This window comes from Gambusia affinis, linkage group LG09 (genome assembly GCF_019740435.1).
Source record: "Gambusia affinis linkage group LG09, SWU_Gaff_1.0, whole genome shotgun sequence".
NCBI lineage: Eukaryota > Metazoa > Chordata > Actinopteri > Cyprinodontiformes > Poeciliidae > Gambusia > Gambusia affinis.
The window spans coordinates 6,018,024-6,041,368 of record NC_057876.1 but is presented as its reverse complement, the minus strand read 5'-3'; the positions used below and the strand labels follow the sequence as shown (position 1 = coordinate 6,041,368).

General features: G+C 41.5%; 1 protein-coding gene and 1 long non-coding RNA gene across 2 annotated transcripts in view; one reads left to right on the top strand and one right to left on the bottom strand.

The window, feature by feature from the left end:
• gpc3 (glypican 3) overlaps positions 1–23,345 on the top strand; it is a 147,561-nt gene that overhangs the window by 42,396 nt on the left and 81,820 nt on the right. The window lies entirely within an intron of this gene.
• Positions 7,817–8,663, bottom strand: LOC122837245. The gene is made up of 2 exons (XR_006371736.1): positions 8,571–8,663; positions 7,817–8,490 (listed from the first exon to the last, which is right to left on the bottom strand). It is a non-coding gene; the product is annotated as an uncharacterized LOC122837245 (long non-coding RNA).

The window sequence follows — 23,345 nt, the reverse complement described above, 5'->3', positions numbered from 1 at the left end:
TAAAAATCTGAGGCAAGTCTTGTTACGTTCAATCTATCTGTTAATTTTCAAGAGAGAAGTTCTTTATCTGTACAGATGGTAGAGGACGGGACATTATCTTCGGTTTTCAAAGTGCTTAAAGAAATCACAGTGTTTCTTTGAAAAAAAAATTGCAAAGGACGTTCTTCCTTTGTGTTTATTTGTGTGAAGTCCTTTGATCGTAACAGTTTTGAACGTGGCAAAAATATCACATTCGGTGCGGCTATGAAGCAGACATTTAAGAAACAGGCGCAACAGGACCAGCCGCTCTCTAGCTGCAAAATTCAAGCTTCCTGGTTGAAACAATTCAGATGGCACACATGCAGCGAGAACTGTCCAAAATCCTGATGAAATCCCCCGAGAGGTGTTGGGTTTAACCACAACATTTGAGAGCAAACTGTTGACAAGACCCATGGGTGTGCTGGCGACTGGATCTCCTTACAGCGCAGCGGCATGGGTACAGATGCCCTCGTTAGGCTAAGAGGGTAAAAATTAGACAAGTGCAGCGGGCTAATGACCGACGTGAGGGAAAACGTGCCCGACAGCAGCTGCAGAGAGGAGAGGGGCAGGAGGAGACTGGAATATTAAGTCTTTGGTGCACAAATCAACAGACTTTTAACCAACAATTTATTAAACGGCGATGCAAATTGTTAGACGGTTTGGCCCAGTTAGGGTCCCTGAGGAAAGCCGTTGTCCTCTGTTCTCTTCAGAATGCGTTTTGTACAGCTTTTAGGACTCTGTTTAGTGCTCATTTACATTCATAACCTCACAATATCTTCTTGTCAGCTTAGTTTTTAAGCTGCAGCCTGCAGCTGTTTTTAGATTAAAGAATGTTCTGATAAACTTATCTAACCAGCTACCTGCTGAGAGATTTCCAAATGAGATCTTGTGAATAACAGTGAGGGTTTGTTTTCTAGGGCAGTGCTTTTTCTCTCTTCCTCTTCTTCTTCTTGTCTAATTCGATGAGATAAAGGATAACTCAGCTCCACTTTATTTAAAGAGACAATCTGTCACGTTTGTCATGTGGCGTACATCGCTGTCGATGCTGAATTCAGAGGAGACTCAACTTTGAAACAAACAGAAGCATAAACCGGCGAGTTTTGAAGTCTTTGAGTTTTTCTTTTTCATCTAAGGAGCAGAATACTGACAGAAATATGCAAGCGTGAAATATTATGTGACTTTCAGGCTAAATGTGGAGGTGAATTTTTCACTTATTTAGCATTTAGCATCGGTTCTTTCTTTCACTGCACAAAGCAAAGGGATGCCCAGTCCCTATTGACTGAATGTGCAAATATGGAAAACTATTCTGAGCAACCAACTTTTTTTTTTTTTATCCTCCTGATATGACGACGGATTGTGGGCGTTCAGTTCGGATTCTTACTACCTGACAGTTCAGTAGACTTGGTTCAACTGGGAACCAAAACTGGGGATCAAAGTTGTAACATTTGTTAAAATTTCAGCTCCTACGTTTCGATTTCACGCTTCACTGTGTCAAACAAACCAAACCCTTTGAGCAACCTGTACCGCGCCGCACCAAGAACTACTGAGGGATACGACCCAAAAACCACTGAAGAAGACACGAGCACAACTTCTATGTGTGAACAAAAATGGAGTGGCGTCAGATTTTAGCGGGTTTTTTGTCGTTGGTAAAAGACAATTTTTCCCAACAAATGTGTTTTGGTTGTATTTACCCAGAATGCCCTGCACTATAGACTGCTTCCTGCTTTTGGAGGAGCCTCCAGTCCACTTGGCGTTCATGTAAACATTTGAACCGCACCAGAGTTCACTTCAACCAACCCCACCTGCGTTTGCAGGCGGACTGCGGAGTTCGCTCTTGTTTTGGTCCGCATCGCAGTTCGATTTCGCATTCACGCCTTCCCAAACAGACTGGACTTCCTGGACAATTGAATCAGCGGTCGATTAAAGCGAACCGAACAGAAGCTGGTGTGGAAGCACACCAACACTCAGGCCGTGTTCACGTGAAAACCAAGTTTTATTAAGAGCGTTTCTCTCAAAAACACGGACTGAAATGAGTCTAGTCACTGAAAGCTTTGCTTTGGGGCGGATTTGACCACCTATTCATTGAATTTCTTTGGCTCGCGTGGCAGAAAGAGACGGTGTTTGAAAAATAATAGGCAGCCGTGGGAATGTGGTAAAATGAAAGAACAAGACAAAGCATGACAGGAAATGACTTTCCAGTTGAATTAGTGTTTGTATAAAAACCTTTCTCTAAGGCAGCACTGACCGTTCTCCCTCAGGTGTTTGCTTTTTATGTATTTTCTTTTTAAAGAATACAAAAAAAAGAAAAAGAAAAAGAAAGAAACCTCATACACAAATAACAACAAAACATCCGAATGAAAGAAATCCGTGTTCTTGTTAAGGGAGGCATAATCAATAGCTGCTGCCTTTGTCGTAGCAGCGGGAAAAGTCTTTGGCTGTCGGTGTCTTTTGTAAAGGACAGAGAGGATGTGGCCGCTTCAAGGCTCTCTGCGAGGTACACATTAGAAATTAAACCTGCGACAAGGAGCTGCAGTCTGACTGACGATGGCTGTCACCCGGCCTGTGGCTCAATTTTAACCAGTTGCTGCACAGATCCTCGGAAAGACTCGCTCCAGAATGAGGAACGAGGGAAGGATTTCCTTCTCTTTGCTGTAAAATTATTGGAAACCAGAGCAGAGAACTGCTGCCCTCTCTCTCTCTCTCTCTCTCTCTGTGTGTGTGTGTGTGTGTGTGTGTGCGTGTGTGTGTGTGTGTGTGTGTGCGTGTGTGTGTGTGTGCGTGCGTGTTCCCTCTTGCACTTATAGTTGTGGGTCTAATTATCGGGCCTCTGAGAGGAGCCAGAGGCCAACAGGTGTCTCGAAGAGACCGCTCTGGATCAAAGCCAGTGAAAATAATTACACAACCCAACTCTCCTTCTCCTCGATAAGACCGACTGCCTGCTGCCTCGCACTCAGACAGAAAAAAACCCCCCCACATATCCGCAAACCTTTGTGCTCGCAGGCTGAAGAACACAGCCGGCTCCATCAACGCTGCGTAGCGACGTGGCGGCGAGCCGACAGACGGCCGCGCAGGCGCCCCGCCGCTCCGCGTCCTCGCCCGATGGAGACGGAGAAACGTCAGCTGCACATTTTATCTGTTCATCATTAACGCGCCGCCAGGAAGCCAGGAGCAGACTTTAAAGGACAGCGCCACGCTCCGCCAGAGCGCTGGCATTTTCACGGCCTCGTTTCAAAGCCTCTCTTTGAAGTGTCTTAACGAACTGCAGTCGAGCCGCATTTATCTGAAACCACAGCAGGGCGATAAAGCTGATCAGTTCATCAAAAAAAAAAAAAAAAAAAAAAAAAAAAAAAAAGAGAAAAGGACTTGGCTCGATTCAGTTCGGTGCCACCGGACTCGCCCCGTGGTGACGGGACTAACCTTGAAACCGTCGGATTAGATTTCTTGTCAGAAAGGAGATAAAAGATTTCCAGCTGCGAGGGGAAAATAGCATGTGAAAAGTCCGGAAATATGCAATTACCGAAATACCACAATATAATGTCAAAAAACGACGCTGTTAGAGTGTGAAGGAGGAAACTTAAATTGCTTCTTTTCACTATCAAGGCGGCCACATTGCTCCGTGAACAAACCCGGCAGCATCGCGGCGGTCGCTCGCTGGCATTTAGAAGTTTGGCTCAAATCTCCCCCAACTTTAGATGAGAGGTTTCATTCACGTTTGGGACTGAGAGCGGCTCAGCGGTTGTCGGGATGCGCCATTGCCCGTTTGGAGACGCTGAGAAGGCAAATGATGTTCACGAATGTTTTGGTTGCGGCTCGAATTCTTCCAGAGATGCAGACTCGAGTCTGCCACTTAGACCCAAATCGCATTTAAGTTGCTAAAAACAGAGATGTCAGATTTAACTTGGAGTCACGCTGCAGAGCCTGTACTCAGAGGTGAATCTTATAAACTCTCTTTAGAGAACCGATTAAATGGAGTAAGCTGAGAAGTGAAATAAACCAAGCTTATCTCTAACGTTGCGTCTTCCTCTGGCCATTACTACAAACTTTACTGGGCCATAAATTGTCCCAGACCAGACATGACTGGGGTGAACAATAACGTCTTCATTCTGAGACTATTTTAAAGGAAGAGATCAATGAACTTTAATTTCTAAAGAGCAATTAACACTGGAAGTGGGCGAGATTTTAAATATCTAAAATAAAACAAAAACAAAACAACTAATGACAATAAATAAAAGGAACAAAAACCAAACACAATCTAGTGGATTCTGACGTGTCTATAAATTGAGCTCAAACAGCTAAAACAAGCAGAACGACCAGGTAGGACTTTTCAATCAATCAATCGATTAATTGATTAATTGATTGATTGATTTATTGCTCATTGTTACTGTAAAGATATTGTCGTTTCCTCCTGTGTGTCAAGTTCATTGAAATTACAAAAAAAAAAGAAAAAAGAATCTGTTATTTTCTGAAGTGAGCATGTGAATTGCCTTCAAAGTTATTAACTAATAGAAAAATAAGGCAGTGGCGAAAATGATCAGATAAATTTAACTTAAAGTTTTACAAAATTGTACATTACTTTCACATTGGGTCGTTGCTCTAAGTCTTACTAACGCTAATTGGAGACACCTTTAAGGGTTCGGCACTCCTTGTTTCACATGGGAAGATTATTGGTGAAGCACCACCGATAATCACACAGGAAGTGTGATTATTTTCACACTTCCTGTCTACATAATAATCTCTCTCTTTGTAAATAAACATACAATGTGACTGTGATGATGGTTTAAGAATTGACTCAGGTCTTCTTTATACTTAGCACATCTTGGACTTGCCGTTAGCTTTAGCGGACCAATTATTCTGTATTTATACTAACTGAAGCCCTTGACAGATTTATCTCCTGTAGGTAAGCAATTATCCGCCTACAGCTTCTTAACAAAACCTCTATTGAAAACCCTTAAACTGACCTCACAAGCGTGATGATGAGTCTGACTTCGACTGTTGTCCTTGCAAAGATTAAACCTCACTCTGCCGCCTCCTGTGTTTGCGGTTTAATAGTGGACTTCACCTTTGACCTCCTTGTACTTCCTCTAGATGAATTTTGAGGTCTTTCTAATGAAAGCGAGTTCAGAGAAGGAGCAGGGAGAAATCGGAGATGAAGTGTCCCACCGCCTGTCCCTGTTCTGAAAGGAGAAACATGCTGATGCTGCGATTGCCGTCTTTGTTCTGCAGAGAGCGCTCCAGAGGTCAGGAGCGGAGCATTAACCCTGCAGCAGCAGCCCGGGGTGTCAAATGAAACGAAGAAACGAAAACACAAATATCTTTCAGTGTAATAAGGAACATAAATACGAGAGGGCGTTTCACACATCATGCAGTAGCTGCATTTCCACTGACCAAATAGTTGCACAAACTTGAACTCCGAAAATGAATTTGCTCAATGGAAACGCTCCAATTTTGAAAAATTTATTTTGTGTTTTTTGATAAGTTTTTGCAGTAATATGCGCTGGTTTTTGGTTCTATTGAAACTTATTTCACCTCAAACGAGTCACATGATTGACAGCCGGCTGTTACTACTGGCGGAAAAGTTGAAGACCGTGACAGGAAGTGGTAGGAGGATGACGGCGCAGTATGTTTTTTAATGACTCATCACGTGTGATTTTAATTTAGTTTCTCATTTAATGGAAACACTGCAACTGCAAAGTAGTGTTTCTTTGACATTAGCGGAGCATCAACAAATTCTGCAATGGAATCACAGCCTCAGAATCGCTCTTTAGAAATATAACTCTCCTCATATTCAGATGACTCAAAGGTGTTGCTACATGCATTTTGCTCCAGTATGCATCCTGACCTCTAAATGAAGACTTTTCTCTTCAGATAAATACAGATGAGTGTCTAGCTCAGACCTGCAGATACAGTCCGATGTTAGAAAGGTGGTTTTTGTAATTTAGAAGCACGAAAATATAGCTAGAAAAACAGACTTGAGTTGCTTTAACAGAAACAAAAAAATCCTTTTCTGCACCATTAAATCTAAAAATAATTAACCCATTTCTAGCATTTGCATTTATCTATTGTGTTTAATTAATTTAATTTCATAATTTCTAATTAAATAAATGGTTAGGGTTACATTACCAAGCAAAGTCATGAAAAATAGTCGAGTCCTACCGCTCATCTCATAGAGCCGTTCAAAGGAATCCAGTCACTAGTGAACGACACGTCAACACTCAGCAGCTTTCTCTGATCACGTAATATTCCTGGAGTTGTTTTCTTTCCACCTGTATCTGCAGCTTTTCTTTTGAGCAACCCGCTCTTAAGCCAGTTTTCCATTATTAGTTTTAACAGCTTTGGTAAGCTAGCTGTAGCGACGCACTTTGAGCTCAAGTCACGGCAAATGAGCCGCCGTTTCCATGCAGTGCCTCGCGGACCACTAGGGGAGAAAGACGGCGCTAGAGTCGCGTTCACACATTTATACACCCATACACAGATCGGTTGGCAGTTTGGGTTTTAGTGCCTTGCCCAGGGGCACATTGACATGTGGCAGGAGGAAGCTGGCATCGAACCTACAACCTTCCGATCACACGACGACTACAGTCGCCCCCTGATCAGGCCTGGTTCTTTGACCCAGGTCTGGTTTTTTGTTCTACTGCCTACACGTGAAGCAGTTTGTGTTTTAAGATGACCCACTTTTAAATGACACAATCTGTAAAATATCAGACAAGATTAACAGCCGTTCAGTTCAGAACTGTGGCCGACACTGCTAGGGTCATGACCTATTGGTGTATGGATATGAAAAACTAAAAAAACAACAACAAAAAAACAACTACTAGGTGATTTCTCTGTGGGACCAAATCTCAGTGAGAATCCCAGTCTCAGACCAATCTGTATGCATCCTCACACATACGGAACGTCTCCTTTGGTCGCGTAGCTCCAAGGAATAAATTCTTGTAACACGGTATCAGGGTTTGTATTTTTAGGCCCTGCAGAGACTTCTGCTCCCATTGGAGCTCATTTATGGCCTGGATCCACAATATTCTCATGCGTTTGGCAACGGGCTATGCCCTCTGAATATTGAACGATTTCCATTCATCTTTTTTGGCATTCGGCATAGTTATCAGCCTCACCTTCTGTGTCTGCGAGCCTGGCTTTGCCAAGCGAAGCAGGCCGAGTCCTGCTCTCTGCCCTTAGATGCGCTGAAACCTCTGCGGTGATATTGCTCAGAATTTGATTTTTGTACAATGCTTTTGCTTTTTGTTTCTTCATTAGTCGTTGCTACGGATCGGATAGGGCTGGAGTGTAAAGCAGGAAAGTAGGACGTCTCATCATGGAGTCGGTACAAGCTGGCAAGAGAACTTGACAACACTGGGAAATACTTTGTGTGATTACTGCCTTGAGGTTTTGTTTCCTGGCTATTATGCCAGACAAACTGTTGAATTCACGTCAGATTCACTGTTTTAAAGTTGCAACCTTTGATGAGACGCTGAAAAGAAAATTAATGCCATTTTATGGCAGGTGGCATAAAACGGCGATGACAAATTGGGGCCAAAAGATCCACAAACAAACTCCTGGTAACTACAGGATGTGTCAACTATATTAGACCTGGAGACTATCCACGGCTCCGTCTCACTGGCCGCATCGATCCCTCCAACATGAATACGTTCATGTTGGAGTCGATCATTGTCCAGGTTTTATTGTGTTGTGTAGATTTGCACCAATCAGGATTTTAATGGATTGTACAGATTTCTTTTTTTCAAGGTGAATTTTGAACGATTGTGATTCTTTTGGTGTCTTGATTTTTAATTATTTGACTCAATTCAAATTCAAAAATACTTTATTGATCCCAAAGGGAAATTAAAATGTCTGCTGAAAACACTTTGTTTGACGCGTCTCTGGTGATGTGTGTTGATTTTTTTTCTTTGACTTCTTCTGTAATTGTTGACCTTTTTGCCTTTCAGTTGTTGCTTTATATCTTTGAAATGCGTCATGGCGACACATTTGCTTGTTTTTGTGTCTCAGTTTGTTCCTCAGCCTGGTTTGGGTTTCTGTCCTCCCAGCACAACTGGTCCTTGTGATTGTCACACCTGCTACTCCTCACTATATACATCCTGCACATTTTCCCTCCTCTTCCTGCCAGCTCTCTGTGTGCCTCACCACCTGTATTTTCAGCCCCGTTGCCAATCTCTTGATTATTTTTGGATCCTTGCTTTCTTATGTTTTCCTGGGTTTCCTGCCCGGCAGCATCTTCTGTTTGGCTTCGTCCATTTCAGCCCATTAAAGGCTTTTCATTCTGCTTGGAGCGCACTCCTCTTTTGTTCCTTTTTTATTGTGGTTTGTTCCCAAAGTTTTGGTGAGATTTTGGTGATAAAATAACTTGATTAAAGTTACGGCGAGATTTGAGCTCAACCATTCAGCTTCGCAGCATAAAAACTGCCTGGCATGTGATGTGGTGGGTTGTGAGATTAGACTTTTAGACCCTGCTATGTTCAGCTGTTGAGAAGACATTCAACATGAATCAATAGCAGCATATATCACAGTAGACACGTGATCAATATCAGTAGATAATGCACCTGATCGAATATTCAATCCTTTCAGTGTACTCTGATCCGGAGCCGCACAGCATTCTGGGAGATGTAGGCAGAAGAAAGACTTTAGCCGCTCACTGTCTCACGGCCAGCTAAGGAAGCTTGGCGGAATCAACTCACTCACTCATTCTTTGGTTACCTAGCAATTCACTCTTTGGTTACCTAGCAACGACCTGTTGAGCTACTTGCTCAGTAGCAGTTTAATATTTTGCCAGCATGCCTCATAACTGCCTAAAAATGAAATAAAACAACGGTGTGGAGTGAAAACTGTGGCTAAAGCAGGGAAGGTAACACCACCAGTTTGGTTGTTTTTACTAATATGTAAAAGACAAAAGAATATCAATAATTTTTGATATCGAATGAAGAGCTTATTTTGTGATAGGTTTTTCAGCCCTACTATAGGAGTATACAATGTGCTACAGAGAAAGTTAGTAGTAGGAATGCACAATATAACTTTGGTATTCCTAGTGAGTGGCGTACAATTTAAAATGTGTATCAGATTTTACAGATTTAACCTATATCAAGGGTTGAAATGCAGTAAATCTAGAATTTGACCTCCAGGTTTTATTGGCCAGATTGGGAGATTGAAGGTCTTGCACTAAATGTAGCGAAACAAAGCAACACGCAGTGACTGGCTGCTGCCAGGAAGACACAGGAAAATGCAACTTTGCATTCTGTAGATTTGTTCTAAAGAAATATGTTTTATTTTTAAAAGTCCATTTCCTGACTTATTTCTTATCTCACCGTTCAAATGTTGTATCTATCTATCCCTCCGTCCATCTGCTCTGTGTGGCACTGTGTGGCGACAGCCTTTTCCGGTCTTTTCCTGATTAAAAAATATGAAACGGACCGGGCTTGTGTTCCCAATAAAACGCTCTGCGTTGTTTCAGAGCACATATAGCGCGTTTCCTCTCCTGTTGGTGGAGGTTTACTGACAGCAGTAAATGTTGGACGTTCCTGTTCTGGCTCTCCGGAGTTGGCATTGACCTGAGAAGGACATATTTTTACATTTTGTGCTCCAGTTAGCTGGAACAAATTGGAGCATATGTGGCACGCCGATGCTGTGAGAGTGGCGGGACACTTCGGGAAATGGACGCGTCGCTGAATTGTGGGTTTGCTGTTCCAGTCGCGACATTAGGAGAGAGTTTCTTGGTTCTGAGTAAATTGTCAGAGTTATCTCGGTAAATATCAAATGGCTGCACGAGCCTCGGGTTCTCGCGGCGTGGAATGGCCGTGTCACCACCAGATCAGGCACCGATTGCTGCCTGAGCCACATTTCCTCCCTGGAGTCTGACTGCAAGACTCAGCACAGACTGTGTGACCGCCGACCGGAGCAACACAACAACCGTACAAGTGTGTGTGGGTGTCTCTGAACACCTATATATATATATCTATATATATATATATATATGTGTATATATGTGTGTGTGTGTTGGCTTGTTTCTGTATGCATGCGATCTGCTCTGCTTGAGTTACTTAATACAGACAGAAAAGTGACGAGCCCCCCCAGTGAGACGTGAACTGGGGCTCTCGCGGTGCGAGCCTGGAGGCTGTCGACGCGTCTCTTAAGTTTCTCCACTCTGTGAATTTGTGATCAGAGCTGGAGAGGCTTCTGTAATGTTCTTCTCAGGTGGAAACGTGCTCCCGCTTCTTGAAATTCCTTCCAGGGAAGTGGAAAAACTCCTGGTTGAAAACGGCAGTTTACTTTCTGATGTTTTTATTTCTTTATTTATTTTTTAGCGGTTTATCTTGCCTAGGGTGTGTTTGACAAGATCAGCAGCAATATCAGAGGCTAAACATGATTTATACATGCAACACATTTTCTGCTTTCCTGCGGGATGCGGCCCGTTTGTTTTCAGCCTGCGTTGTCCCAATGTATCACCTGATAACATCACAAAACTGGAGCATTGCTGGTTTATGTGTCATCAGTGAGCTTTTATAAATGTTTATGATTCGCTGTGACGTAACAGCTCTACTGTAATGTAGCTTACTTACTCTGACAGCAAGAAGGATGGTAAAAATTAAAAGTTTCTATATGTATTTAAAGGCGTAGTGTCTAAAAACTTGTAACACTTTGTGTCAATTTTATAAACTGCAGCTAACTTTAGGGTTGCAACTAACAATTACTTTAGTTATCGATTAATCTATCCATTATTCTGGTGATAATCGGATAAAAAAATGGCCCATTCTGCAGATTTGTTTGGCCTTTTCTATACAAAATTGAAAAATACATTGAAAGATATTAGGAACAGATGATTCCTAAAGGATTGTTTCCTAAAATGGAACCGATTAATCATTGGAAAGCAAAAGGTGCCTTTTTCTTTTTCAACCGAATTTCAGCCGGGCAAAACAACAATATGTCACTAGAGGAGTTTAAGGTACAACATATTTATTTAACTTGAATACTAAATATATATATTTATGTACTGGTCTGACTTAATTTTACTGCTCTGACTGACTGTGCTGTTCTTTCAGCAACTGGCCCTTTTTTTAAAAGTCTGTATACTCTAGTTAACGATTAATTAAGTACTAAATTAGTTGACTATTAGTTCTATAATCTATTCATCGCAATTAGTCAGATTAATCGTTTCAGCTTTAACTAACTTAATGCCATTTAATTTCTTTATCTCTTCCTGAATAAGAATCTATAGCTGGACAGGCAGCTCTCAGGTAGCTAAAAAGTTAGCTGCGCAAACCCTAAAGTTCTGTTTATGAATGGTTGTTTTGCTAACGCTAAGAGAGTTAAAACGCTAAACCGACATGGTATTTAGAGGAAACTAAAGCTAAAGCGCTCCAGCTGAAAACAATGTAAGGCTGCAGAGTTACACAATGCTATATTTAGCTTCTCGCCACTGAGACAGTCTGGCATGCCACATGGCGTGTAGTGAGCCAGTAGCTAACCACTGTTTCCCGTTGCAGCTAATTTACGTAGCGCTACGCTACGTAAACGCTACGCGTTTTTATTGTATTTATTGTAAAATACAACAAAAAAATTTATTTATTTTTCCAGATAAATAAATTATCCGAAAAATTTATTTAGCAGAAGCTAAATGTGTGTTTTCAAAGTTGGCAAAATGCCACAACACGCCATAAAAAATTAGCTCCACTATTAGCGCATTAGCAGAACTGTGATCACAGCTGCTGAAAATAGTTAAGATGGAAACTTCACTGATGAGAAAAAATTTATTTTGATTTTACATCCAGCTAACGGTTGCTGGTGAAGCCAGTTATGAACGACAGCGAAACATCTTTATTTATAAAGGCTATAAAAAAATGGGGGGGAGGAAATATTTGGTTTGAAATATTTTGAAAGTGTGTGAATGTTCAATCTAATTTAACAAAACTACTGCATATTTTCCAGTAATTAACGCAGGATGTTACAAAATGGAAGCTTAATTTCTCAGAGATGAGAACTTTTCAAACATCACCAAAAAGAACATGCTCTTCAAAAAGGTTTCGTTTTGCTGGTTTGTCAGGAACAAACTCTGAAGGACGCATCGCTCACACCTTTCATAAACAGATGTGGAGGAAAAAATTAGTTTACTAGCCGGGAATGAATAAAAGAGGAGTTAGAAGCAAGATTAATTAATTAATAGAAAAATTTAATTGTTTTCCCTTCTTCATATGAGACAAAACACAAGAGTAGTTTTTTTTCATTATTTAAAAATGTATTTTACAACATCAACCTTTTTACGACGTAATTATTATTTTAACAAGAACAAATTCAATTAATGAAAATGCCACATTGACATGCATCAGGCTGCATGACCAAAAAAAAAACTGCACCAAAGTCAGTTGATCTTGGCAGATATTTGTCCAGCAGCATTAAAACAACCATGTATGTATGTTGATATTAAATTTAACTCTAACTCAATAATATTTTTCTTTTGTTTGTTTAAGAAACAGGTGAGAAAAATAATGTTTTTAAAATGCATTTAGTGAAAACGTGTATTTGTAGCATAGTTAACTCTTCTTATTTTTATTTAGTTGTTTTTTTAGCAGACTTAATCCCTAAATCTCAAACTTTTATTACTGCACAAAAGAAAAGCTTCTGTAGCTTTCCTCATGATTTTAGATAAATGTTATCATTTTGGGAGTTCACTGAGGTTTTGGACAATTACTCCACCAGCGATCCAATATGGTGGGTAATTTCAGGGGTTCCCTGTGCGCCATGCTGCAGCTTTTTCCAGTGATGACTCTTTAACAGGCTGCTCTGAATTTGTTTGTTGTGATTACATTTGGTGAATGATTATTCCTTACATGTCCCTTTGTTCTTTTGCACTCTTGGCATCACTCCCTGCGGCTGCATCTGTTGTGTTTCTCTTCGGCGGAATAACAATCAGTGCAATTTGTGACACGTCTTTGTTGCTTGTCTATTCATGTGCAATGTGGCTGCAGTTTATCACGGGGCTGGTTTTCTCTTTGACATCGAGAAGCAGATGGGAGCACTCGTAATGATCAGGTAGACCAACAGTAATTATTTATTCATTACCTGATCTCTCCGCCTGCGACGCCGAGTTTTGATTTTGCTTCATTAGTTTTTACACAACTGAACAGCGTTGGAGCTGAAATGATCCAGATCCATTATTGACCTGACAGGGCTAGTCTTGATTGCTTGTTTGTTTAAAAGTTTAGTATTGAGGAGTAGCTTTAAATAGTCAACATGTTACCTGTTATCCCAGTTATAGAGAACGTGGTAAAATCTACCTTTGCGCAAGCTAGGAGTTATTTAGTAACACAGTTACTAATTCCCAACATCTAACACCAAACAAACTCCTCTAACAACTGTATGAGGAGTTTGCCACCATTCTGCCACCATTTTAGATTGGACCCATGAGGTTTGGGGATTTCAGGCAGTGATGGTGCGTTCACACCAAGCACGTTTTGAGCGTGAGTCGCGTCTTGTTTACATTCAAAGTTCGGAGAGTCTGCGTGGCGAGATCTGAACCGCTCGGAGCGTTTTTACGCGCCGAGCGTGTCCAACGCTCCACATACACTTTGAATGTAAACCAGATGCGACCGACGCTCAAAACTCGTTTGGTGTGAACGCACCAAAAGTGCCCATGCGTCAAACTGGAAGCGTCAGATGCGTTTTTGATGCGAGTAACGCTTTTGGTGTGAACGCACCACAAGAGTCCGTTCAGCTCATCAAATATGTAATTAGCATGCAGAGCCTTCGAACCCACATTAGCTAAAATATGATATCTTACCAAATGTTGCATGTGCCTGTTGCCAGATTGATTTTGAACGCTTTTTCATTGGGTTGCAATTTAGCATGTTTTTAAGCTCTAGTAAAATAAAAATCACATGCAGAGTTCAGAAAGGCTTTGTTCCAGGGTCTCTCTTAATCCGTAGCTTTGAACGTGAACATGTGTGTCCTTTCCAATTAGTTAGCGATTCAGTGAAATGTTTTATGTAGCGCCTGAAGTTCTTTGACAGTAATACGTAGCTTTATGTTGAATTTCAGTCAAATAAATAGTTTAAAAATCTGTAAATCTGACTCAATGCTTGATGGTTGAAACGATGAAGTAAAACCATACACTCAGTTCTGTGATCCTGCTGTGAGACATCATGGTGGTCATTTATCTCTATTTAGTGCACTGGGATGTAACACATTTGGTAGAAAGTATATGCTATTCTTTGGTGTATAGGATTATGTTTGCTTGCTGCTCCTTGGTCTGAATCACATTTTTATACAAACCGTGTTTGGTTTTCTTCAATATTACGTTCCATTGTTTGGGAAAAGATGGAAAAATAAAACCCAGAAATCTAAAATCCAATCATGATTGTGAAGATGGGGGGGATGATAAAAAAATAAAAAAAAGCCTCAGTGGGTTCAAATGAATCCTGTGAGCCCTGTGGAAATGTTTTTACTCGCTGATAGCTACCTTAGTAGATCATAGACGCGTGCATTAACCAACTGTTAAAAATTGATGTCTTCATTTTTTTCCAAGGCCCTAACCTTCCCATGTTTGATGTGTTTCCCAGCAGTAATTATGCTTTCTTTGTCACGCCTCTGCCTTATTCTTCTGAAGTAAAATGAAATTTATCATGAAAGAATGTCACATTGAAAATAATAATTAGTCTCTGCTGACCTTAGAAGTAGAAGTTTGATTAAAAAATTAAAAATTAAAATGTTTTTCATCGTGTGACGCTAATAGTGAAAACTTTCATTTTTCCATCGGTTTCACTTAAATACAGTAATTAAGTGAATTCAGCCGCCGCAGTTTCAGTCATGCTATTTACATATTTTCATACGTTTATTACAATTTAAGTTAGTTTTATGAGTCCATTGCATTTGTTTTTTTCTTCTGCCAGCAGAAAGGTCGAATTATTTTGATTCTGCAGCTCTGTTATGGAGGAGAAAACATGTGAGAAAGTTAAATGTCACAATTCTGTCTGTTTGGGTTTTTGTTGCCATTTGTGTTTTCATCGTTTCCTCGTGTTCATTTATGTGCATCAGGTCTGGCCGTATATCATTCCGTCCTCTGGGTGCATCGTTGCTGGCACGGTGTTGCCGTGCGTTCATTCCTGTGCGTTTCTTAGTTCATTTCTGCGTTCTGGTCTTTGTGCAGTCGGAGTTGGATCTCTTCAGTCAGACTTGTTCTTTTCCCATTGGTTTGTAGTCACTGTGATAAATCCAGGCAATGCTGGACAAACTAAAATTCCCTAAAACTGTTTTTATGTGCTGCTTTAGATTCTCCCTGAAACGTCCAGCAAAACTATTTTCTCAACCTCCAAACCACTAACTTCTTTTGATTTCTTTCTTATCTCTGAGACATTTTTGGATTTTGCCAATAACCCTGAATCACTGTTACAGGATGTGTTACGGTTTTGGCTCGCTGGAAGGAGCGATTTATCGTTCCTTTGTATGAGTTGGTGTCAGTGTTGACGAAGACGAAGTACAGCAAAAATTATCAGATGAACACCCAACCCTGCGGCTATTCAGATTAGCTGTTTCTTACACCAATTACCCAGCATGCAACATGAACTGAAAGAGGTCAGAGTTATATTTAACTCCGGTCATCAAGAGTCGCTGTCCAGCAACTTTTAGATAAAACACCTGTCGCTTGTTAACACAAAATTGAAAAATCCAATAACATAGTGGCAACTTAATACATTTAGAGATGTATACGTCTGCTACAAATGCTAAGGCTAGTTAGCATAGCCACAGATGATGGCAGAGAAAATCTCCATTGAGCAGTTGGTGTCCAACCCCGACTCCAGACGAGTTTAACAGGGGGACAAAATGAATCTATGTACCAATAGATTAGAAAAAAATTTTTCTAAAAAAACTCTACTCTAAAACTATTCTTTTTTTTTTTTACAAAAAAAGTTACTCAAATGAATGTAACATGTACTACCCACTTTTGAACATAGACAACACCAGTAGCCCACAGGCTACTTGTTAACAAGCTGGACAGCTTCCAGTCCAGGAGGGCATGACTGACGCTGTGGCCCGTTGGTGTCAGAGGTCAGAAATCAGAGCAGAATGGGTAGACTGGGCCAAAATGAAACGCAGGCAACAGTTGCTCAAATTCACAAACTCTTTACAACAGAGTATGAGGTTTTGAACCCTGAGGCAGACGGAAACTAAGGCTAACGATTCACACGGGCTCCCCAGAATCGGAGAATAACAGATTGGGAAAAACGTTGCCTGGTCCGATGAGTCTCCAGGGTAAGGTCAGAATATGAGGTAAATGACGTGAAAGCATTGATTCCTGCTGCCTCATGTCGATGGATAAGCCTGGTTGTGGTGTATTGTGTGTGTGTGTTGGGGCTGGAGGGCTTACTGGTGTCTTCATCATGACAATGAATTTCCTGTCCTCTACTGGCCTCTAGAGTCATCAGATCTCAATCCAATAGAGCGCCTCTGGGATGTGGCAGAAGGGAATATTGACATCATGGATCTGCTCAGAGAGAATATCATGCAAACACACGACTGGGCATTTATCGTTTATCGTGATACATTCCTTAAAGCATATTGATTTAAACGTTTTCATAATAAATTCGGTAACACTTTTATTTGCTGGGTTGTGAATAAGACTGTCATGACGGCGTCATAAACATGATATAACAACCTGTCATGAACATGAGTAAGTCTTCATGAATATTTATGACTGTTGTCATAAAGTGTCATTCAGTAAATCATGACACTTTTAATACAAAGTTGACATTATTCAAAATGTCTTTATGACAACTTGACATTAACCAAGAAATCATGATCTGACATAAATTTGTAATAAAAGTATTACTGATTAAACCTGAGTATTAATAACATAAAGCTACATAATTTTTAACAAAGACATTTTGGGACAATTTATGTTCAGAAACGTGTTTTTGTGACAGACCTAAAAACAAGCATCTTTGTAAAGAACAGTATTTGAGTTTGTGGGGCTCTGATTGCTGTGTGATGAAGTCACAACCATAAAGAAAAAAAACAACAAAAAACAATAAATCGCTCTTATCATTTTTATCGTTATCAGAACAGTTCCCCAAGAAATCGCGATAAATAATTAAGTCCATATCGTCCGTATGTGAATATGGACCAGAAACAGCCGAGGATTGGTTCTGACGCCTTGTTGAATCGACGCCACAAAGAGTTAATGCGGTTCTGACGGCCGGAGGAGCTCCGCTGCGGTACGAGTCGTAACAAAACGCCCTGTGAGTGTCTGAGCGTCGTGAACGCTGTTGTGTCTCTGACGTGGGCTTTTCGTACAAGAGAGTTGGTGGAAGTCAGTGTCACGCTGCGGCCCACGTAACCTGACCCACATATCCAGGGAGGGGCAGCAATCAGCAGCAGAGCCGAGGGGTGCCGCGAGGCGGGGAGCGCAACACGCCTCCCCACAGGACAGGCAGCCATTACCAGCACAGGAAACGCCATCATCCAGAAGCCTCAGGCTAAATGTAGGAGGATTCAGCAGAGCAGCAGAGGAATCCAAAGTGCAACCAGCAGGTCCTCCGCGCCCTTAAACATATTTGAGCTGCTTGAAAATTTAATAAAAGATACTTGTTCACCTATGGGGCGATTGTTGCTGCAGTGCTGCAGCTGAAAGCCAAAATTAGGTTTTCTTAATGCTTATATGAGGTGCTGAAACTTGAGCCTACATTTTTTTTTTTTACTCATACATGACTTTAATGAACCAAGAGCTGGTTTCCAGTAAAGGGAGATATGGTGATGGGAAAAGAGAGAGACTGAATGAAAGAGAAGAGGCGTTTAGGGACGAATGAAGATGAGGAGGGTCACCGTGTGGACTGACAGAGATGGAGATGGAGGCTACAGGGAGACGGAGATATCAAATTTTCCCTCACTTCCTCTTTGTATTTACCCTTCAAAAAAAATAAAAAATAAATATAGTGAGCGAGTGCTAATAAAACATTTATCAATCCAGAAAAGTCTTTAATGTGGGTGACATTAAAAGACGGGGAAGAGATGAAAAGCTTAGAGGTGAGGCAGCTGACTGGTGATTTGGTCCAACACAGGGCAGGCACAGGAGTCTTTCAACATCCTGGATGAGGGTCCATTTATTTTTAATTTGGGCTTCAAATCAAGTTTGATGATGACTGGGCCGCAGATTTCAGTCCATATTGGCATGATAGCATCACAGCTACTGCGCATTCATAATGCAGAACGCAGGTTCCAACACAAAGCAAAGGTGCTCTGATGGATGGATGGACAGACAGGCTGTCAGACAGACAGACAGACAGACAGACAGACAGACAGACAGACGGACAGACGGACAGAGAGAGAGACAGACAGACAGACAGACAGACAGAGAGAAAGAGAGACAGGCAGAGAGAGAGAGAGAGAGAGAGAGAGAGAGACAATGTTTCAGGCTGTTCCATACATTTGCACTTCTGTTTCTATAAATAAGTGAGAATGAGAGAAAAAAGTATTTTACTCGACAGAGAAAAAAAATTGGTAGAAACTTCTTTGTTGTGAGTGTTAGCGAGCAGATAAAAGCCCAACGCCTACGCTGCCTGAATGGTTAAAGACTCACACACTCACACACGCACAGACACACACAGACGTCTCCTTCTCTCCCCTCCTCTCACTCGTCTCTCTCATCCCTCCAGCTGAACAGGACTCCCTTGTTTGCTCCCTGAAACACACTTGTTAAGCTTGATGCCAGTTTTGCGCCGAGCTCGTCTCCGCCACCAGAACATAAATGAGACGCGCCGGGGCTCGGAAGCTCTCAAAAGCAGCCTGACGAGTGGTTTGATCAAAGGCCGACTTGCCTCCACGCACGCATACTTACGCACTTTCCCCCTTCCCACTTCTGTCTTCTTCTTTTGTGTTTTGTCGTCATTAATTAGAGCCGCTCTAGCCGTCAGAGCCCCTCGTCGCCCCTCAGGCCCGAACTTCTGCCGCCCCTCCCATACCAGCCTACATCCGCCTGTGGAAGAAAAAAAAAATGACAGGGTAACAAAATGAATGGGAGTTGGTTTTTTTTTCTTCTTTTTTTTGGTGTGGAAACAATAAGGACAGTCCCCGCACTTTGCAATGGAGGGTTATTTATCTTCAGGTAAAGCTACACCTCTGTACTCCCACCGTTCAAACGTACTTCCTCCTCTTCCTCCTCTTCCTCCTGCCTCGGGAATAAAATCAGCAATCCGTTCACTACAATCTGGACCCCTGGAACCACAGAAATGGCAACACTTTTAATTTTTAATCAGGGCCTCAGTCAGAGGGGACTTGGGTTTTTTCCTTTTTTTACTATTATTTCACTCCCCACCCATTCTCACCACCTTCCTCTCACCTTCAATCCTTTCCTTTCCTATATCCTTGTTACTTTTACCCCCCCCCCACCCCTCACACACACACACACACCACTCCCACCTCTCATCCCTCGTACCGCTCTTCAGCGAGTCAAGGTGATGAATGGGTGAGTGCTGCCATCTCCATGCCCACCAGCGAGAGGCAGAGGCCGGCTAACGCGGCTCAGATGCTCTCGGGGATCACAGGCAGCGGGGAGAGTAATTAATCCAGTAGGTTGCAGGACATAGGGCCGCTTCAGGACAGTGTATCAGAGTGAGACTGTGTGTGTGTGTGTGTGTGTGTGTCTTATTGGGAGCAGAACAGATACTCCAGACAAGTATTTTTTATTTTTTTATCCAAACAAAACTGGATAAACTACAGGAAAAAAAAGTGAGTACAGTGTGTGTTTACGGGTGTGTGCGTGTGTGTGTGTATGTGTGTGTGAGAGAGAGAGAGAGAGAGAGAGATAGTGTGGGCAGATGAAGTCCCTAAATAAAACCGCTTGGGTACAGACGGGAGCAGCCAGAGGCGGCACATTCAAGACTGTCCTTGAACTTCAGGGTCAAACCTCACAACTACACACACGCACACACACAACACATTCACAATGAAATCCAGCCTGGATGTAGGAGACGGCTCTAAAGTTTCTGCAGGGAGGGTGTGAGGCGTTATGTCACCTCTTTTCTCAGAGTAAATTCATTGTCTGCGTTGCTACTCAGAATAATCACTCAGCTTTAATAATCTGCTGTCAGAGCCGAGGACCCGGCTGTGAAATGAAATTGCGTCCACCTTGGTGAAGAGAGGCTTAAAGACAATTGCGGTGCAAATGAACGATGCGTCAGAGTGGGATGTATAAACAAGTGTGGTCTCCGTCAAAGCTACATGCTAATTGGGCCGATCCATTACACACTTTGACGTGCTTAATGTTTCGAAGGATGAGGGATTACGGCGTTCGCAGGAGCCCGGCTGGTTTCCTGTGGTCCGTGACGTCTAACCCAGAGGCTACGGCTCCATGCATCATTAGTCCTGGCCGAGGTGGCCAGCATACCAATCACACCTTCCTACGACTTAATAAGATCACTGCGGGCAAACGGACAGAATGGCTTCACTTTGCTGTTAGGGCCGCCCAAAGTTAGGCCGTCCTCCTGGGCCTTCCCGTGTGAGGGTGTTGATGGGAAAAGGCCGGAGCTACAGCAGCACTAAGGAGGCTTAGAAGGAAATGCGTCAGAAAGGCAGAAAAAGCTAACCGGAGAAGATTAGATTCCGCCGCAAACATGGTGAGCAAATAGGAAAGGTGAGTACACACCGAGAAGTGGAAGGTTTCCTGACAGAACAGGTCTCTGCGCTCAGGCGGTTCATGTTGGGCTTTCATTTGCCAGTAAATTGGCTGGTGAGATGCTGCCGCGAGATCTGGGACTCGCCACAAAGTGTCAAGACATCAACCAGTTACTGACTGCTGGAGAATCTCCTCAAAAAAATAAAAATAAAAAAGGCAATCTGGTGATTAACACTTGTCAAATTCTAGAGATTTAATTGTTACCCCGATTCTTCAAAGACACTTTGTGAATCACTTTTTAAAATCTTAAATCACTAAACATCTTCACTTTGTCAATGACTATAGTCTTAGAAACAAATCTGACTGCCACACTGGACCTGGTGGATTTTGTACGGTAGGACAAATTTCTGATGCAAAAAATAAATAAGAGAGAACATATTTGAAATTTTTAGAGACACAGATGATCATTAAATACTTTAATGTACCTTAAACAGGTGTGCACATGCACAAACAAAAGATATGTGCATGTGATTAATCATGATTTTTAGTTTCTGACTCTACCATGTGGTGTACCACAGGGCTTGGTACCAAGTTACAGTTTTTTTTATTATATATGATTAAAAAAAAGTTATATTTGATCTGGAGCACATTGTATTTGCAGATGATACTACTCTTTTTTTGCAGTAAGAAAAAGTTTTATTATCTTTTGAATACATTGTAAAATGACCTGGAGTTTATTAAACTGTGGCTTTATGCCAACAAATTGTTTAAAACCAAAAGTGCATTATATTCAGAAATCTGAAATTGACATTTCAGGTAGCAGAGTACTTGAGTAATGCAGTGATCTCTCCATCCTGCTGCTGAGCACTGATAGTCAGCTGGCTAAAAGGAGGATATTACATGTTTGCCTCGGTATTGCAAACGATGATTTTGGGAGTTTGGAAGTATTGTGTTTGCCAAAACATGACCTGTAATGGTCTGGGGAAAAGGGCTACATATAATTATTAAGCTAACATTGTTTTATAAACTACAGTAGACAGGATATCTATGAAGCTACAGATTGCTAGCTAGCTAGCTGAGTTGATGACCTAACTAATTAATTAGCTAAAATCAATTTGATAGTAATATACTTTTATCATGTACCAAAAACACTTAAAAATGTATTCTACATTTAATAGTTAATTTATATTTTTTGCTTAGTCTTGTGTAAAAATTCCTTTGATGTCTTATTTCTCTAGCAGCAATAGGAAACATTAAAATTTTTTTTATCATCATGCTGTAGACATTTTATGTAAAAACAGTGGCAAACTTATGCTAGTTGATGTCTACTATGAATACTGTGTAAATAAGTTGGGAGTGTTTGGCAGAAGAAGAGTTTCTGGGTGAAAAAAATCTTCAAAACCACTGAGACCTTCCTAGCTAACACTTGTCAGCTTGTTTTAGCAACTCAGAGCCAACAACAAGAACAGTGTGTGAAATAGAGGATAAAACCAGTTACAGTTTGCTGGTTCACTAGCAAATCACCCCGTTAGCTGACCACCTGCTGCTTTAGGCTTTAATATCTATTTCAGTAAACAGAAAGCATGTTTTAAAACAGATAAATAATTTAGTAGCTAACGGTTGCTGGGCCAATAAAATACTCTATATCTACTCACTTTTAATGGTTTTCTTTTCCAGATCATGAAATCTTGAGCCATCTTGCTTCGGATGGTGTTTGTCTGAGTTCTGCTCGTTTTCCAATATTTGTTCTCTTCCCTGTTCTCGGTTCTAATTTGATGCCTATCCCAAACAATTTTCTTCTCCTATGTAGCTGAATTTAAAAGGGAGAGAGCGTCACCCTCGAGCGCGACAATTTTCACGAGCCGGGAGGAAATTACAGCATTTGTATGTTCTCTAAAATTGCTGTGGCCACGATGTGCGTTTGAAGGCGAATGTGTTTTTCCAAAAGTCACTGAACAACGCGGGGAACTTCACTCTGTTGCCTTGCTGCTCGCGATGCCAGTCGGTTTGCCGAGCTACTTTTATTTTCTTCATAAATTTAAATGTGATGGTTCATTATCATTTGCCAACCACTGTGCTACCATGCTTAAGAAAATAATTGCCAACAGATAAAAGGGGTTTGTGGCCAGATAGAGATTTGTCTAAAGCATTCAGAGTCTGATCGTAATTCCTCCTTCTTCTCTATTTTTTGCCTTTTATTTTCCCTTTTTTATCGTGAGCTGACAGACTCCACCATCTCCCACCATCTTGTCTGCTCAGAGGAGACACTGGGGGGGTTGTTAAACTCTCTCTTTGAGGATTGTGTCATATCAATATTTTACTGAGACGTTGTAAAACAGTAAATGAAACTAATTTATTTCATACAACATGTCCAACGGCGCGGTACGAGCAACTGCTGCCGAGTTAGTAGCGATAATAAGAAAGAGGGTCACTTTAGGTGTCAGAAACCAGAGACTGCAGTTTGCGAAATCCACACAAATTAATCCCACAAGTCATGATAGTGTATTCTCACATTATGATACTATGTGGTGAGAACTGATGCAACAGCTGCACACCAAAAAAAAACCAAGGCATGCTTAATAGGAACCCTGATATGATGTAAGAGCAAAGCAGGAGAAAACAGATGAGTCAGAACTGAGACTCCTTTGTAGCATTAAGCTTTCAGGCCTGAGATTCGTGTACATATAGCAAATTCCCATGGTGTTGTGCTAACTAGTGGATCCAA